The sequence below is a fragment of the Leptonychotes weddellii genome, chromosome 5 (genome assembly GCF_054177405.1).
Source record: "Leptonychotes weddellii isolate Sample4059 chromosome 5, ASM5417740v2, whole genome shotgun sequence".
In the NCBI taxonomy this organism is placed as follows: Eukaryota; Metazoa; Chordata; class Mammalia; order Carnivora; family Phocidae; genus Leptonychotes; species Leptonychotes weddellii.
Window position 1 is genome coordinate 49,634,459 of NC_138373.1, and position 18,844 is coordinate 49,653,302.

An 18,844-nucleotide genomic window follows, 5' to 3' on the forward strand; every position below is an offset into this window, starting at 1 on the left:
ACTACTGCGCTATCCTGTTTCTTTCGATCTACTTCCAAATTTATTTTTCAAGCTTATGTCAAACAAGGCATATATGATTGAATAAGTGATCTGAAATAGCCTCTTTATTTCTTCGCTTTCTAGGTTAAAAAGGTGCTCTGTGTTTAGTGATGAAACTTATTCATTTAGTTTTGCCAACTTTTCATCTAAAATTTATTCAAGGAAGAGCCAGTTCAAATTTACATCATTTGAAGGAAAAATGCCAAATGCTCACCCTTCAAGATTACACATATATATATATATATATGTATATATATATATTTTTTACCTTCCTTTAGCATAAGCAGATAAATTCTCCGTGTCACGGCTGCTGAGTTTCCCTGCTATTTTTATTTTCTACTGACAGAATATTCAAAGCTGACAAATGTGGTAGGAACAGACATAATTATTAAAAGTTTCAATTTACAGCAAATAGTGACAGTTTGCTTTTGCTACTCATAAAGCAAAATCGAGGAGGTGTAAATACACAGGGAAGGTAGAACAAACATGCTTTAGATCTTTTTAAAATAGTTCCAATAAGCAATGCTCATTTGACATATTATTCCAAAAGTATTGGTTTAGTCACTGATTCAAAAAATAAAAATAGAATTATGGATGGCGACTTTCAATAATACTTTAAAAACTTTACTTATGGTTATCCTTTGTGTATCTAATGAAGGCTTTTAAAAAATCACAGATAATTAACTTAAAACACAAGATGGAGAGTTCTGTACTAATTAAAGAATCATCAAGTATGTGCAGGAGGAAAAAAAATAAGGCAAATAAGCAAAATATTTCCACTGCATAGGAATAGCTGGTTTGTCAGAGTTGAATTTCCTACAATTGACAATCTCCTGACTTTCAGTACATTTTACTAATTGTTGAGGGGGAGAAAGACTTGAATGCACAAGAACTATGTAAATTCTGAGTAATGGCAGGGGTCAGATAATGTCAGGGACAACACCGAAATGTTTGACATGAAACACTTCATAACCCTTATGTGACCTCTTTGGAGGCTGAATCATAGTGGTGTTAAACCATAAAACATATTACCAGCGGAATTTAGTAATGGCAAGAGAGACATTGGGGGGGGGCGGGGAACCAGGAAAAATACAGAAAAAGCAAGTAAACTGTCTCCCATTCAAAAAGCACGTCATCAGCGAAAGGGGCTCATTTAGAAAGTCTATTCCGAGGCAGAGACAATATGAGGAGATGATGTTCCTGCTCCAAAGCAAGAAAATCAAGTCAGAATCTGGAGAAATGAACCATATCCGGAGACAAGCTTTTGCCAAACTTCCCAAGGTGACGGGAATGTTCTTTATCTTGACTGGGGTGCTTGATACATGGATATAGTCATTTCTCAAAACTCAGGGAGCTACATGCTTAAGGGATGCATGTTATATGTACATAATTTCTGAACTGAAAAAACTTATATGACTTCCAAACATGTATTTATTTTATTGCATTAGATGCAAAATGGAGGGTCTTCTGTTAATTTTCAAAAAACTCTTTCTTAAAAAGCAGGAAAATACAAAAGGGAGAACTGAGAAAAATCTAGGGCACAAAATAGGAGTGGAGCAGAGAGACAAACCATTAAACTTTGAGTCACCAATGGAAAAAAAAAATCTTTCCAAAGACTCAAATAGTGCTCACAGGGGCAAGTGAAAAAAAGAGAAGGAATGATGCCTCCCTGACATATTAATATATTTAATAAATAAGTGTTTGTTTAATAAACTAGGCTATGAACGGCATCTCCATTTTAAAGTCGATGAGATATACAGGATAGTTCACTGATGCGCCTAAGGATACACAACTAGGACAGAGCCAGGATGCAAATAGATCTCGCAGACTCCTACACATAACTCATCCCACAAAACAATACTCTGTGTGCATATTGTGTGTGTGGTGTGTAAAACATAAAAATAAGAACCACTGTTAGCTTCATATAGTAGTGATGAGGCTTTCCGCCTCGCCTCCACACAGGATGGGTGAGTATAAATGTGCTGGAAACTATGCGCATGAACTAAAACAATCGCGAGTTCTTTTTCTTAAATATTCATTCATTCAATGGCTTAAAAATCTGCAACATTATACTTGGGTATGCAAATATGTATCCGCTAAACGCTTAACAGCCTAAAGAGCTCTCTGACTAGATATGTTGAGTGTAATTTTATTCTCTTAGCACAATTTTTTATTATGATTTGATTGAAGTTAGTTGTACTTGATTTCAGAAAAGCAGGCAGAAGATAATGCCAGACAAGACTGCATTTTCTGTGGATTAGTTACTGAGATGTGCTTTTGGAAATCTTATAGAGAGTGGGAAAGAACGGTACTCTTGAAGGGATGTCACAAAAGTTCACTGAGGCTCAAATGTGACACCAGAGCTGATGGGTGCCTTGGCTGGTCCTGGAAACAGTGTTCTCACATACACCCCATCTTGGGTTCCTAAACACATGAGATTCTGTGTTAGCAGTGCCCTTCCTTCCATATGCCCTCTGGTAACGTCAGCTGCACAGCCTCAGAGGGTCACATCATGACCTTGTAGCACAAATGGTTTGCCCTGTGCGGCTCATTGTGCTTATTCCAAACTTCAAACACACATACACACATACACCCCAAAAGGAAGGAAATCTGTCAGTATATATCTCAAAATCACAATCATTGATACAACCCACATATACCTTTTCCTTCCTAAAAAGAAACATACATTTTGCATCATTCCATAAAATGTGCAAAATACAATCTAATCATCACTCAATGGATATTCGAGAATATAATATAGGGGTGAACCACCCAATTCAATTGTGACAGTCCTTAAAATTTTCGCTCAAATGAAGTTTGTATCTTCTTCCACAGTGAGACATGGAAGACCAGTCATGGGATGATAGAGGCAAAAGCTTAAGAACATGGGCTTGGGTCTCAGATTCTGGTTCAAAGCTGGGCTCTGTCACTCAGTAGCTGCATTACTGAGGGCAAAAAAACTTAATCGGTTAAAGCTTCAGTTTGCTGATCTATAAAGTGGGGATGATTATATTTTCCTTCAACTTCATAAATTATCCTGAGAAATCAATAAAAAAACTTACATGAAGGGCTTAGCAGAGTATGTGGCATACATGCTCAATAATCCTATAATTATATATATAATTTTGTATATATGTATATATAATGCATATCTAACAACTCTATAATAATCACTTTGAATAGTGCTATAATAACAAAAATACAGGAAGTATGTTTCCTTTTTTCCTTAATACTTTTATTTACGAAATTTTATTAGAACATTTACATGTTGTTATTTAAAATGATGAATTAAGTTGCACACAGTTAGAGAAAAATCAGGAAGGAACAGAAAGCGTAAAGAGCAATCCTACCACTTGACAACACTATTGATATTTAAAGTGTATCCTTCAAAACTTTTTTAAATACACATTTGCATTAAGTACAGGTACAGAGTCTGCTTTTTAAATTTGTAATATATTACGAAAATTCCCCAAACCCATTGGTCTTACACAGCATTAAATGGCTGTCTAGCACTCAATCAGACTGCTGCATCATGACTTCCCCAATCATAGGCTATGGGGCACTCTGGTATTTCCAATCACCGCTATTATAAATGAGGTTAAGTTTTTGTTTCATTGGTTATTTGTTAAGAGGATTATAATCATGTACAAAATAAAGCAAATAAGGTGAGCTAAAAGAACCCCATTTCTTTCAAGGCTCTGACCAGTAGCTGTCGGGTGGGGTTGTCATGAAATCGATGTGTTTCAACAAGTGATTTCTTGGTAACTGCAGAATTCCTTTCCATCATGCACCCTCGACCAACCAAGCATACATAGCATATGCCCAATCCTATTCTTGAATTAACAGGGGTAAAGCTGCAAGCGCTTACCTGACCTTACAGAATTAGCTTACGGTGTACTTCCATAAACACATTATGTAATGCAAAAAGAAAAGTGGCTTTGGCAAAAGTGACAAATTTTACTCAGGGCTTTTACGAAAAAATTCTTGGAGATAGGTCATTTAATAAAAAAAAAAATTCTCATTCTTGTACTATTTAATCAACAAAATTAGAATCAGCAGAAATAAAATGTGAGCCAGACATGTTCATAGCTATCAGTGTTTTTCAGTACCAAAAAATTAGAACAAACAGATAAATAGTGTTTCAAGTAAAAACACCCTTCCCTTTAAATCCTGGAAATATGCAAATACAATATAGCTTCATACACTCAGGAAACTGGTTCTTTATTCCACAGAGATTTTTCTGTCAGTGTTACAAGCTAAAAACAAAATATGAATGACAAGTGCACATACTTAGCTGATAGAGAATACAGAGTCCAATACTAACCACATTAATCTCTCCTAGAGGTTATGTGACTTCCAGGCAGAAATACTGATTCAGACCTAGTCTCCTGCCACTAAGTTTGACAAGTGTTCTAATCTGAGCTGAGAAATTTCTCCCCAAAATGGTAACTTGCAGTACTTCCCAGAGCTCATCTGGCTAACCTGGTAACTAACTTGATTATCTAGTTTAATTCATGCATTAAGAACTTTTTAATAAACAGGCTGCTGGATAACAGGAGTATATACACATAGACCTCACTGGATACTGAAAGTTATTCAAAAGCTAGTAATTGAAAGAACCAGGCAACATTCTCTATGTAGTTATGCTAGGTTAGATTTTTAGCTTTATGGGGGTTTTTTGGGTCATTTTTTAATATTGCCACACTTTAATCATACTCAACAATAAGAACAATTCAGTAAACAATTTTAGAGCTTACTCTTCTCAATCAGATTTTTGTGTGTGCATGCATAACTGAGAATTTGGAAAATTCTCATTCTTCCTCTCCCACAATTTCCTCCAGCTGCCCAGGGTCACCCCCACAGACAGCTCTTGAACCCATGATCATCAAAGTCGGCAGTCCTCCTTGGCCCACGCCAAGGCACAGCGTGATCGTCCACTGGATTCTTCTTCTAGCGGATAATCGGGTATTGTGCTATCATTTCTCTTCATCTCAAACACAAGGAGTTTTAGTGGCTTATGCCTCCTTTTCCTTTCCTCTAATCACTGTGCATCTTGGGTTTTTTTGATTTTTCATTTTGTATGCCAATTCGTCAACTTCAATTACAACAGAAATAAAACCACAATATATGTGAGAAGACTCTTCCTTAACGTTGTCTTTTGAATTATCTACTCAACTTGGGGGTTGAGATTTAAAACAACAACAAAACCAGTGTCATCTGGTAATGCTGCAGATCTTTCTCAGCAGATCTTTCTTTCCCCTTGAAAATATAAACCAAGTCTGTCCCCATGTTCAAGATTTGATCAGAGAATATTTTGGCATCAAAGATAACTTGGTGTTTATTAAGAAAGAAGAGTAACTTTTTGGTTAAGTTACTTTTCTCCTCACATGTAATACAACACAAGGAATGTCAGACTTTATTTGGCTGCCTGGATCTTTGAAGGGAATGAGATGATAAGTATGTGAGAATCCCTGCTATTCTCATCCTTCCCCACAAACAGTACTGTTCTAAATTTTAATCTTGTCAAAATGGTAAATATAAAATGGTATCACTGTGGTTTTAATTTGTAGTTCTCTGATCACTAATGAGGCTGATTGTGTTTCCTGTTTCTTCACCGTTAATGTTTCCTTTTCATTGAAATGTTTTTTCATACCTCTGACCTAGTGTTATTTTATTCATATAATTTCTTTATCTGTTTTAGATACTAATCCATCCTCAGCGATATGTGTTGCAGATTACTTCTCCCCACTGTGGCTTGTCTTTTCAATTTGTTAAGCATATCCTTTTGATAAAGTGAACATTTATTTTGATACAGTTGAATTTATCAATTTTTTTTCCTTTGCACAGTTTGTGTTTTTTTTGCACTTGGTGTTAAGAAATGCTTCCCCCCCCCCTTTTTTTTTTTTTTTTTGCATTCTGGGTTTCTTTTATTTTATGAAAAAGCTAATTTCAAATCTACATTAAACAAAGCTGAATACAAAGTCTTCGTGCAGGAGGCCTGGTGGTCTCGTTTATAAAAACCTATGACCACTGTCCTTAGGTCTTAAAGTTTCAGAAAGGATCCTTCGGATGGCTTTGCATTTGCATGTTTCAATGCCAGAGTGCAGGGACAGACCCTGTGTCCGTTGGAAGGCCTTGGTCAGCCCCCAGAGTACCAAGTCACCTCCGCGGTCACCCTCAGCTAAAGAAATTACATCCACAAATTTTCCACTTCCCGTTTTTTTTTTTTTTTAAATAGTTAAGAGATTTTATTCTAGTAGCTATAAGTACAGTGCTCGTTTGTCAAAATGAAAACTGAAAACGAGTATACAAAACAGTTGATTATTAATCGTGTGTTGAAAGCAGTAAGCAGTTCCACGACACCAAATAAACCAGTTCTGAGGATTTCCCCAAGATAAAGTTTAACAGCTCCAGCTTCTTCAGTGTTTATCAAAATACAAAAGAAAACAGTAGAGGTCGTTGTTTCGATGGCAAATCCGACCCTTGCAGGCTGAGGGAGTGAAAGCACATGTAGACAGGAGTTCCGGGGGCTGAGGCTCTAGGGTGATGGCCCGCCCACCCGCACTCCTGCTGGTGAGACCCCAGGCAGCCTGGAGCAAGCCAGAGTGCCCACGCCGACCCAAGGGAAGGCCGGGGTCCCTCCAAGGAGTCCGTGAGCAGTGACCGCAGCCCCCAGCCTGTCTCCTAGGCGGCTGTGTGAGCACAAGTACAAGCACAAACGCTAGGGGATGCGGGATGACCCGAGACAGAGCCAATCACAGGGACCCTATCGTGACCATGCAGAATGGACCGTGGCTGGTTCTGCCGTGTCTCATGTTCCCGACGGGCAACAGATCACTGGTGGGCTAGACTGGCCGCCACTGCAGAACCGACACTAGGCATGTTTCTCCCTTCTGTGTGTTCAAGTGTTCTCCTTATCTTGTATTTGTAACGATTTTAAAAATGCACTGAGTTCAGGTTAAAAACCAACCACCAAAATGGATCTCAGCACAGATCTAACGCCCAGAGGAGGCGTGCCAGGCTGGTTGGACACAGCGACTCCTGGAGGCCCCGCGTGCCTAACATCCCTTCTCAGTACTGAACAGTGGGTTGATTCTCTTTTCACAATAAAAAAAGCTGAGTAATATTGCATAGGAGTACCAGAAACTTCCTCATTGGGAACAAAAACTATTTACATTAAATAAAAACCCGGCTGCAGGCTGCGTCTGCACATTTACAGCATGGTGAAGCACACTGTGACCGACCATGGAGACAGCTTCTGGCACTCACACCACATGAGAGTAAAGCAGGGTGGAAGGAGGGGCGGGGGCGTGGCTCACTTCTGGCTCCGGAGCTGATTGGACAGCCAGTCCAGTCCCTCATACAGCCCATCCCGCTGGTGGCACAGGTGGCCTGAATGTACCAGTTCCTGTGGCGCAGGGACCGCGCCCCAGCTTGTCCGTGATCTCAGCCGCGTTCATGCCCCTGGGGAGGTCCTGCTCGTTGGCGAACACCAGCAGGACCCTAAGCTCATCTTCCGCCAGCATCCACATGAGCTCCTCATGGGCCTCGTTCACACGCTCTCTGTCGTTGCCGTCCACCACAAAGATGAGACCTTGTGTGTTCTGGAAGTAGTGACCCCACAGAGGTCGGATCTTGTCCTGGCCACCCACGACCCACACGGTGAAGCTGATATTCTTGTCCTCCACCGTCTCCATGGTGAAGCCTATGGTGGGAATGGTGGTAACGATCTCACCCAGCTTCAGTTTGTACAGGATGGTGGTCTTCCCCGCAGCATCCAGGCCCACCATGAGAAGGCGCATTTTTTTTTTTTTTTTTTTGCCAAAAAGGCCCTTGAAGAGGTCTGAGAAGATATTTCCCATGCTGTAGGCGGGTGGGAGCAACACTGGCCAGAGAAACCCTTGGTGGCGGCAGCAGCAGCGGCGAGGCTACTGCTCTGAGCCATGCGTTGGTTTCGCTCCCGCCTCCATTTCCCGGTTTTGCCTGAGGTCTTAAATTTGCAGCCTCATCTTCATCAACAGTTTCCATCACGATGTGTGTGATACAGTCTGATACACATGCATCCGCACATACAGCTAGAGAGCATTCAGCAACATCACCTTTGTTGTCAGTTTCTTCCTTCAGCTCCCAGAGGGGCTCTCTCTTGCTCACTCATTTCTTTTTTTTTTTTTGGTTCATTGAAAATTCCATAGTTTTGCTTTCCTTTTAAAAGTTGGTTTCATGATTTAAAGATTCAAATATTTAATCTACCTGGGCTGATTTTCTTTACATGTCACAATCTGGTTTCATTTTTCTTCCTCCACGTGTATAATCCTGCAACTGCATTGCTAAGGGGACAGTTCCTCCTCTTTCCACTGATCTGCAACACGCATGCTGCCATAAACCAAGTTTGCACGCATGCATATATCATGTCTGGGCTTTCTATACAGTTCCAGTGGTTTCTTTGTCTACACTAATACCCTAATTCCTCAGTCTTCATTACTCTTCATTACTCATACTTCATACTTCATTACTCAAGGTTTATAACAGACCTTGATCTCCATAAGGCAAGACCTCTCATCTCTCCTCTTCTGGTTCTTCCTTAGGAAGGTCTTGGTTATTCTTGACCCTTTGCTTTTCCAAACAAGCAACCAGAACTAGCCCGTCAATTTGAACTATCTTTTCTCTCTGGTTGCTTTTAACGACTCCTCTTTTGTCTTTGATGTCCTGCCCTCCCACCATGATATGTCTAAATATGTATTTGTGTTGCCTGGTATACAGTGTATTCACTCTATATGAACATGCTAATCTTTCAACATTTCTGGGAAATTCTATCTTTACACCCTAAATAACTTTACAAGGATGTCTGCAGAGCAAACAACCTTAGAAGACAGAGTCTCCCCCTCTGGCACAGAGAGCAGATCTGTTTACTTTCCTGGAGATAAAATAATGTCTCTCTTTGCTGGCCAAAGAGCAGATTTGCTTACAGTCCATTTTAAAAGACTGGGGTCTCTGGATGTGCCTCAGACTTCCTACACAACCCACTCTGCATCACCCCCATGTGACTTGGGGAGCATAGGGGATAGGCTTGAACATATAGCTCAGGAGGCTTAATGCACTGTAATAAAGTCCTTTGTATCTGGCCCTGAAGTCTTGCATCTTCAAAGAGCATCTGCGAAACTGTATCAAGCTTATTATAATAGAAACAAAATTTTCATTATTTATTCATTAAATTGTTATTATGATGAAGTTTCAAGACCCTTCAATTCTTGACCATTCCCCCCATTTTCAATATTTTAACATTTGGAATTCCAAATTGACCTGTGTTCCATCCTTTCCTTCTCTCATCCCTACATCTTACTCTGGACTATTTCTCACCTCCTTTGTCTCTCTGGGCTTCACGTGGGGTGATACCTCTCGTGATCTTCCAATCCATTCATTCTCTCCTCAGCTGTGTGTGACCCTCTACTTAACCAACCTACTGAGTTTTTATGTCTCATGATTCTATTTTTTTCCTTGTAATTCTATTCACTTCCTTTTCAAATCTTCCCGAACATTTTGGATGGTCTCTTATTCCTGCCTTGATTTTTTTCTTTATGTACTTCCGTGCATGTGTTTCATATTCAAAATCAGCATTCCAGTGTCCTTAGGGCATCAGGGACCTAGTCTATTTACTGTTTTTGTTGACTTTGGTGACCTATGGCTTGTGTTATTCCCCATTTGGTAATTCCTAGGTTGCTGTGTTGAGTATTCGGTATTTTTTATGGTAACCCTGTATACGCTAAATCTGGAGGAATTTTTGAGGGAACTGGACTGTTAATGCTTTCCTCCAGAGAGGACTTAATGCTTATATCTAACAGGTACCAGAGGGTTCTGCCAGCCTGGACATTTGTTATTTAAATTTTTTTAGGTTAGGGTTTCCATGACCCTGTAAGAATTGTAAATTTATACCCCAGACTCACCCAAAAATAAGCCTGTAGTAGCAGACTGTCAGAGGAGATGATGAATACAATGATAACTATTTTTCTTCCACTTAGAGCAACAGGAAAAACCATTTTCCTCATCTACTCCCTTTCCTGGTGAGCTCAATTTTTTTTCAGCTCTCACTTTCTCTGAGGGTATACCTCCTTGTGAATGTTCTCACTCTATGAGAGTGTTTCAGTTTTGGGCTTCCAACATTACCCAGACCCCAGACCTCTTGATCTCTTTTTGCCCAAGGGAGTTAAGCTGTGAATTCCTTACACAGGTATGGTGAGTAGGGCAGTCCTGGCCTTTTTACCACACCCCTTCGGGTTCCAATTACTATATAGACTTTTTGCCCCTTTGGAGATTTCCCTTACTCTCTTCCAAGTTCAACAAAACATCTAAAAAGTCAGTTTCTCTGATTTATTCTGCATCTAGTCTTTCACGGTGAAAGGGCTTTCAGAATATCTGATTCCCATACACAATCATTTCCATGTTTTCTTTTTTGTCCACACAGCCAAAAAATGGGCAACTTTTCCATTTTGCAAGTGCCTTTTACAGATGCTTAAAATGAACTGACCATACAAGGAGGCAAGAGAGATTCTGAAATAACAGCTTTTCTGTAAACTACAAATTTAGACCAAAAGCATTCTGCAGCACTCATACAGCTGATACGATTTGATACTGGTATAATCTGATACTGCATTTATCAGACTGACATTTGTATGTTAACAAGATTAAGGCAAAGCATTTTCACTGACCATTTTACCACATGTACCCATAGGTAGCACGTTTCTTTGAGAAATATTGGTGAATTTTTTGAATGAATTTCTGATGGAACAAAAGACTAGAAATCCTTGTGTTCCAATATTTAAGAGACATCATGAACAACTACCACATACTTGAAAGAGAAGTTACCTTAAATTTTTGTTGAATAATATAATATAGCTTAGCTTCTTACTGATTCCACAAAGACTTCTCCATGTTCACTTTCCTAATAAAATTACACTGCCACTTTTTAAACCATCCTTCATGTATACATTCTAACCTGTCTTAACTCTCTCTTTTTTAAAGATTTTATTTATTTATTTGACAGAGAGCAGGAGAGAGAACGAGAGAAAGCACAAGCAGGGGGAGCAGCAGAAGGAGAGGGAGAAGCAAAGTCCCCACTGAGCAGGGAGCCTGATGTGGGGCTTGATCCCAGGACCCTGGGATCATGACCTGAGCCGAAGGCAGACGCTTAACTGACTGAGCCAACCAGGCGCCTGTAACCTGTCTTAAGTCTCAAAAGACTCTTGGGCATTTTAATTTTGGCAATTTTTTGGTCACAGCTTTAGAAGTATATTTTTGGTTATCTGACAAAATTAAAAAAAAAATCCGAGAATACAGAGAAGGAGAATCAATAAATGAAAATCCTGTTGAAATTCTGTGTATTTTAAAGCAAAGAAGCTTCAAGACTTCAATTAGTCTTTCTCTGATAGTTCATATGCTAATTTCTACTTATTTTAATTAAAGAAAAAACTGGAAGCACTTTTTCTTGCCATTTTGAAATTAAAAGACAAAATAATCAAAGAAATCAAGCCAAAGACTATTCCGTGGAGATAAAGATAAGATTAAATTTGATGATAATCCACGACTAAGATGCTGGCTCTGGTGATAATTTGGGGCGCATCTCTTTGCAATCCCTCAAAAACCCCTCTAAGTTTGAAAGGATGAAAGCATATTGACTCAGTATAAAAAAAAAAGGAGCCAGAAATCATGATATAAGGAAAAGCCCACTCAGGTTCCTTGGACTGTGGCCTGCACTTCACGCGGCCTGGACACCTGTAAGTATCTGCCAGCCACCGCGCTCTGTGCCACGACTAGGCTAGCAGACATGTTCACTATCCTTCTGAACAATTTAGTCAGGACAGTCCATTCAAAGTCACCCTGCTCTAAACAAGGGGCACTATGTGTTCACGTACAACAGGAGGAGAGAATCATCTGTAACAGTCTAGCTGATTCTGCCCCTTTTCATGCCCTCAGAGAGGAGAGTCTTTATCTTGGGAAGATGAAGGGATTGAAAATAAAGATGGATTACTATTTCAGGTTATAATTTGCTTATGTGGGGATCTACTTTCTTAAATGGAAAGACTTTTTGAACATTTCCCTCCTAATGCTCTTGATAATGGGTTAAAAATATTCTTCAATTAAGCCTCCACACCACTCTGCCAGAACCAGCGCGGGACCATTAGCTCTCCCACCGTGTGGCACCGGAGGCTGGTGGGCCGGGAGCTCCGCTGACAACCAGAAAAGTCACAGGAATCGCCACTCACCGAACAGAACAACGACCTGTGTCGTCGGCATGCAAAGGTCACCCATTGGTCTTTCTTAGTCTCACGCGTGGTCTCCATGAAAATACAGAAGAAGGACCCCACAAACTGGTGTGCCGACAACCTTTTAACTTGAAGCACACATACGAAAGTGCAGCTGAGCCTGAAGGCGGTGGAGCCCCTAAACCCATGCTGTTAACGAGGTGAAATCACCTCTTTTCATTTTCGCCTGTCAGGAAGGGCTGGTCCCAGGGCCAGGGCGGGTAGGACGTCTAAGAAAAAGGACGCCCAGGTGGGCAGTGGGGTGGTTCTGGGAGGTGGTGGGCAGTGGCGCACTTTCGAAGAAGAGCAAGTTCGAGTACTATATACACTCCAGGAGTCCCAAAAGGGACGGGGGGTTAAATGTGCCTTCATGAACACTGTTTATGGTACAAACACTGACCTTTCCTTTATTGAGAATTTTATAGAACCCACTAAAATGTAACAGCTCAGAAGCATCTAATACATCTCCTTTAACACATGACTCTGATTTATAAGGAAGAAAGGATTCATTTTCATGTTAGAAGTTTATGAGATCTCCAGGGAAATTCTCCACAACTTCACAGACATTCCCTTTTCCCAGGGCTATAGCGATTGTCCCGTGGAGGCATTCAGATAGAGCTGCTCATGCTCGCTGAACGCAGTGCTAGCTCTGGGACGGTCAATTGTTTTCTCCATGACTCTTGGGTGTATAGAAAGCTATTTCTAGAGGATTAACAACAACTAGGATGCCAAATCAAGAGGAGCAAGGAGGTGTTATATACTGGATAAGAAGCCACATATATAAACAATGACATCTAGGACAGGTTCAATGAATGTTCCTATGGATAAGACAGTGTTTTAAAACAGATGGAGCACTCAACTTTGAGCCAGAAGACGTGGCTGGAGTCTGCTATCCTAGCTGGGTAATCCTGGGGAGGTCACTTAACCTTTTACAGCTGTGCTTTCCACCCATACAGAGAGGGGACTAAATTCGATTGTCTGAGGCTTCTCTGAACTCCAGTGTAATTAATATTCTAATCTAAAGAGGTTTTATTCTTCTTTCCTAATATCATCCTCTAAGTTTTTACCAATTTAGAGACGTGTTATTGGAGATTAGTATCTCTTTATGCATATTCTTGCTAAAACCATAGCCCACACTTCGTGGCATTCCATGATATGGTATTATGATTAACACTATTTATTCATTGACATTTATTGAGTGTTTACTATGTGTCCAACACAGTTCTCAGTACTCCACATGCATTATCTCATAGAATCTTCTTTAACAACCCTATTAGGCAGACACTATTATTCAACCTTCCAGAAGAGAGAGAATCAGTGCTCCAAATTTTAAAAAATAAATCATAAGTGGTGGATTTAGGATATGAAATGAAGGTAGTCTGACTCCAGAACTCACCATCCCAACTACACTGTCACACTGACTGACCACAGCAACACCCTACTCAACAAATAATATCTAAAGCAAACACAGTTCTCCCTAAAATCTGCATAAAGATTATGAACTTCTACTGTTTCTCTACTATCCTGAAGAATTCACATCTTGTCCAAATTTTTAGGTAACAGGAATATTTTGATACCTAAAGATTGATGATACAGTACCTTTTCATATTAAATAAAGAATTCTGTCCGAAATATATCCCCTAAAGAAAAAAAACCTTGTAATTTTCCTATGGAGATAGATGATTTTTCCTAAAGCTATGTAAAAGAACACATTAGGCAAAACAGAAATGATAAAATATGTATTTGGGAGATGCTGATACTGAAAATATTCCATGGATCATTCTAAAATTTAGACAAATTTCTATTACCATGCCATGATAAAATGGACAAGATAATATATTGAATCAAGGAACAAGAACTCAACAGTTCATCTGGGCAGCTACGCAGTTATGAATAATTTTAATAAATATGCAAAGCTGGTATTCTGCCACATAAAATAGCTAGTCAATTGTGAATCTGAAATATATTTTTAGACTATAATGTGTCTGTCCTTGGAATTAAATAATTGTCACTTTAATGAACACTACTATTTTTGATTTTAGGATATCTGCATTTTGTCTTGTGCTTTCTTAAGATTAATTCTGGTCTCTTCACCATTTTAACTGTGACTATTTTATAGATTAATTTTATAACTCGATTTTTATTCTACAGCTAGGTTCTTGCATACCAGAATACATTGCTAATCACTTGCCAAATGCATCTCTATACCCTAGAGATAACACTGCTGAACTAAGTTCAAGGATATGATTTGAAATAATAAATCCTATCTGCACCACACAAAATATATACAAGACGACATGGAATACATGTAGAAACAAATGCATCTTAAAGACCAACTCACCTCCTGCTGTAATTGAATAAGGACATTAATAACGACACCTTCAAACTACATGTTATTTTGAAAATATTTACCTTAGCCTTTCCTAATGGTCCGTGCCCAAGAGACTAGTTCAGAGAGTTATGTTAACTACCACAGTATTGTAAAGACTCTGGATCTGTCTTGGTCTCAAGGATGAAACCAACACTTGGCAAGGATGAAGCTTATACTTTAGCTGTCTATCTAGTTAAGAAATCAGCTCTGGAAAGCAGTAAATTTTCCCAGATTCACTTTTCTAACTATATTCAGTATAGGTAACAAAAAGAAGAAAGGAATAGAAGTTAAGAGCCTTAAATACCAGATGAGACTCTGCCTTGTGGTCTTAAGCTAAGTGACCTCTAAGCCTGTTTATTATAATTAAAGCCACTCCATTAATGACTACTTACCAATGGACATGAACTAGTGTGCACCATATGTGCATTCTCTCACAGTTCTTATAACAGTGCAACTGTACTACAGTGTAGTGCAATAGTATAAAAATACTGTATTATTAACTCCACTTTACACATGAAAAAATATATGCAATGAGCCTGCTTGATGTTAGGCACTTAGAAGCTAAGCAAAAATGATGAACCAAAAGACATAGGATCTCAGCCCTCCTAAAGGTTACCAATACAGTAGGAAAAAAATGTATTATATAATCCCACAAATAAACATAACATTACAAGAGCAGTAAGTGCCAAGATAGGCACAAGGTATCCTGATTATAGGTGAGGGCGGTGCGTTGAGCTCAGATTTGGAGTAAGACCGTGTTTGAATTCTGGCTCTAGCATATATAATTATATCCCTGGGCACTTAGCTTAAGACCACAAGGCAGAGTCTCATCTGGTATTTAAGGCTCTTAACTTCTATTCCTTACTTCTTTTTGTTACCTATACTGAATATAGTTAGAAAAGCGAATCTGGGAAAATTTACTGCTTTCCAGATCCCTGAGATCCCTGTATTTCAGTTTCTCTCTCTGTAAAATGCAGATTATAGTACCTACCTCATAGAGTTGTAATGATTAAATAGTAAGTGTCCAATGAACAGTTGTAGTTGCTTTCTGCTATTGTAATTATTTGACCTTATTGAGGGGTGAGGGCAGTGGGGAAGGTAGACTCCTCACATAAAGGAATCAATGACCTAAAATCTACAGAATAGTGGGAATTAACGAGTCAGTGGGGGAGGATGGGTGCTGGGTAAGAGAAATGTTTCAGGCACTTGAAAAGGTTCAATAAACACACTATGATATTAACTAGCTAGGCTATCTTAGATCATTTAATCACTTGGGATTCAATTTCATCATCTGAAAAATAAGGAGGGGAAATTAGATAATCACTCTGATTTCATACTCTTTATGTTTCTGTAAAATTTGAACACAGTAAAGCAAAACATTGGAAATACAGGTCAGCTGAACACAGCTTCTTTCCCTAGTAAGGAGTAGGGCCAAAAAGGCCTTAGATGAAAATTTTAAGAACAGTCCCACTTTATCTCCTTTCTACTCCCCTTGTTCTGATCTCCCTCATTATTAACTTTCCTACACCTGTAAATAAAAGAAATCACACGGCAGTAACCTTGTTTCCATCTGTGAAGGTGGTTTACATTTCTCTAACTGTAATGTCAATTTTCTCTTTCAGGAGGATCATCCATTGACATGATTCCAGGCAGCTCTGTCTTATCAAAAGGACTGCTATATATAAACATGGCTGGATGTTTAAGTTTATATTTACCAAACTGCTGATATAACATATATTTATGACCAATTTTTCCTCCTTAGTTGGCAGGCTAGTGTCTAATTAAAGGAGGGGTCCAGGGAAGACTCAGCCAAAAGAAAGATGAACTGTAGCTCCAGCCTAAATTGGATTCCTAAATTCTAGGACCATAAAACCTCTTCCCTAATAGATCTCTCTCCATTTAGGATTATCCAGAAACCTCAAAATCAGGGTACATAAGACCAAACTCATCTTTCACTCCCTCCTGCCTTGACTCTCATCCCTTTCCTCCCATGTCCCCTTGGTCAGCACCGGTCAGGCCCAAGGAGAGCCCCGCAGGGACCTTTCAGCTCCAGACTGTTGACTGAAATGAAAGAATCTTTTACATCTTGAGTGGAAAACCTGGGATCGAGGGCACGGGATCTGAGCTATTTTTATTTTCTTTTTTAAGGTAAGTAATGTAATATGGAGCTTACCAGGCACTATCTCCACAATAATACTATGATACAGGCACTCATAATTCTTTATTCTCTTTAAAATATTTTCAACTTTATTTGGAAAAATTTTATCCATATTCAAGAGTCGAGAGAATAATATAAGTTCCCATGTACCCACTCATCCAGCTTCAAAAACTATCTACTCAGGGCATGTTCTATTTCATTCATTTTCACTTCTACTTACCCCCTTCCAACTCCACCACATTGTTCTGAGGCAAATGTGAGAAATTATATTAGTTCATTCATAAACATTTAAGTATATAATCACCAACTATGACCAAACCTAAAAATTCCTTAACATCATCAAATATCCAGTATTCAAATTTCCTGATTATCTAAAAAAAAAAAATCTTTTTACATTTTGTTTGAATGAGATTTTGTAAAAACATATAAATGTTTTAATAAACTCTAGTTATTCTTACTGATATCCAAACTGTCCCAGATTTGGCCAATGGGAGGCTTGCCTCTTCAACCTGGCATCTCGAGTTCTTCTGACACAGTCTTTTATAGCTTCCTTGCTTTCTAGACTGACAGGATATTACAGCTCAGTTGTATATTCTTCTGATAAAGACCTGGAATTAGCCTTCTTATTTTTTTATAAGCTCCCAGAGTTCTTTTAGCGATAGTATTTAAATATAATAATCCAGAGCCAAGAGTGGTATTGCTAGCACTTTGAAAAATGTCATTGGAATTTTGAATGGGATGGCGTTGAAGGTATAGATTGCTCTGGGTAGCACAGACATTTTAACAATGTTTATTCTTCCGATCCATGAGCATGGAATGTTTTTCCATCTCTTTGTGTCTTCTTCAATTTCTTTCATGAGTGTTCTGTAGTTCCTAGAGTATAGATCCTTTACCTTTTTGGTTAGGTTTATTCTGAGGTATCTTACGGTTTTTGGTGCTACTGTAAATGGAATCATTTCTCTAATTTCTCTTTCTACAGTTGCATTGTTAGTGTATAAGAAAGCAACTGATTTCTCTGCATTGATTTCGTATCCTGCCACATTACTGAATTGCTGTATGAGTTCTAGTAATTTGGGGGTGGAGTCTTTTCGGTTTTCCACATAAAGTATCATGTCATCTGCGAAAAGAGAGATTCTGACTTCTTCTTTGCCAATTTGAATACCTTTTATGTCTTTTTGTTGTCTGATTGCTGTTGCTAGGACTTCTAGTACTATGTTGAACAACAGTGGCGAGAGTGGGCATCCTTGACCTGTTCCTGATCTTAAGGGAAAGGCTCTCAGCTTTTCCCCATTGAGGATATTTGCAGTGGGTTTTTCATAGATGGATTTTATGAACTTGAGGAATGTTCCCTCTATCCCTATACTCTTTGAAGAGTTTTAATCAGGAAAGGATGCTGTATTTTGTTAAATGCTTTTTCTGCATCAATTGAGAGGACCGTATGGTTCTTCTCTCTCCTCTTACTATGTGTTCTATCACACTGATGGATTTCCGAATGTTGAACCACCCTTGCATCCTGGGGATAAATCCCACTTGGTCATGGTGGATGATCCTTTTAATGTATTGTTGGATCCTATTAGCTAGGATTTTGTTGAGGATTTTGGAATCCATGTTCATCAGGGACATCGGTCTGAAATTCTCCTTTTTGATGGGGTCTTTGCCTAATTTGGGGATTAAGGTAATGCTGGCCTCACAGAATGAGTCTGGAAGCTTTCCTTCTGCTTCTGTTTTTTGAAACAGCTTCAGGAGAACAGGTATTATTTCTTTTTTGAATGTTTGGTAGAATTCCCCAGGGAATTCATCAGGCCCTGGACTCTTGTTTTTTTGGAGGTTTTTGATCACTGCTTCAATCTCATTACTGGTTATTGGCCTATTCAGGTTGTCAGTTTCTTCCTGTTTCAGTCTTGGTAGTTTACAGCTTTCTAGGAAGGCATCCACTTCTTCCAGGTTGCTTAATTTATTGGCATATAGTTGTTGATAATA

General features: G+C 39.1%; 1 protein-coding gene and 1 pseudogene across 5 annotated transcripts in view; both read right to left on the reverse strand.

Annotated features, from left to right (window-relative positions):
• Positions 1–18,844, reverse strand: part of RSU1 (Ras suppressor protein 1) — a 172,560-nt gene that overhangs the window by 46,962 nt on the left and 106,754 nt on the right. The gene's annotated exons all lie outside the window — the stretch shown is intronic.
• LOC145721655 (ADP-ribosylation factor 1 pseudogene) lies at positions 300–8,001 on the reverse strand (annotated as a pseudogene).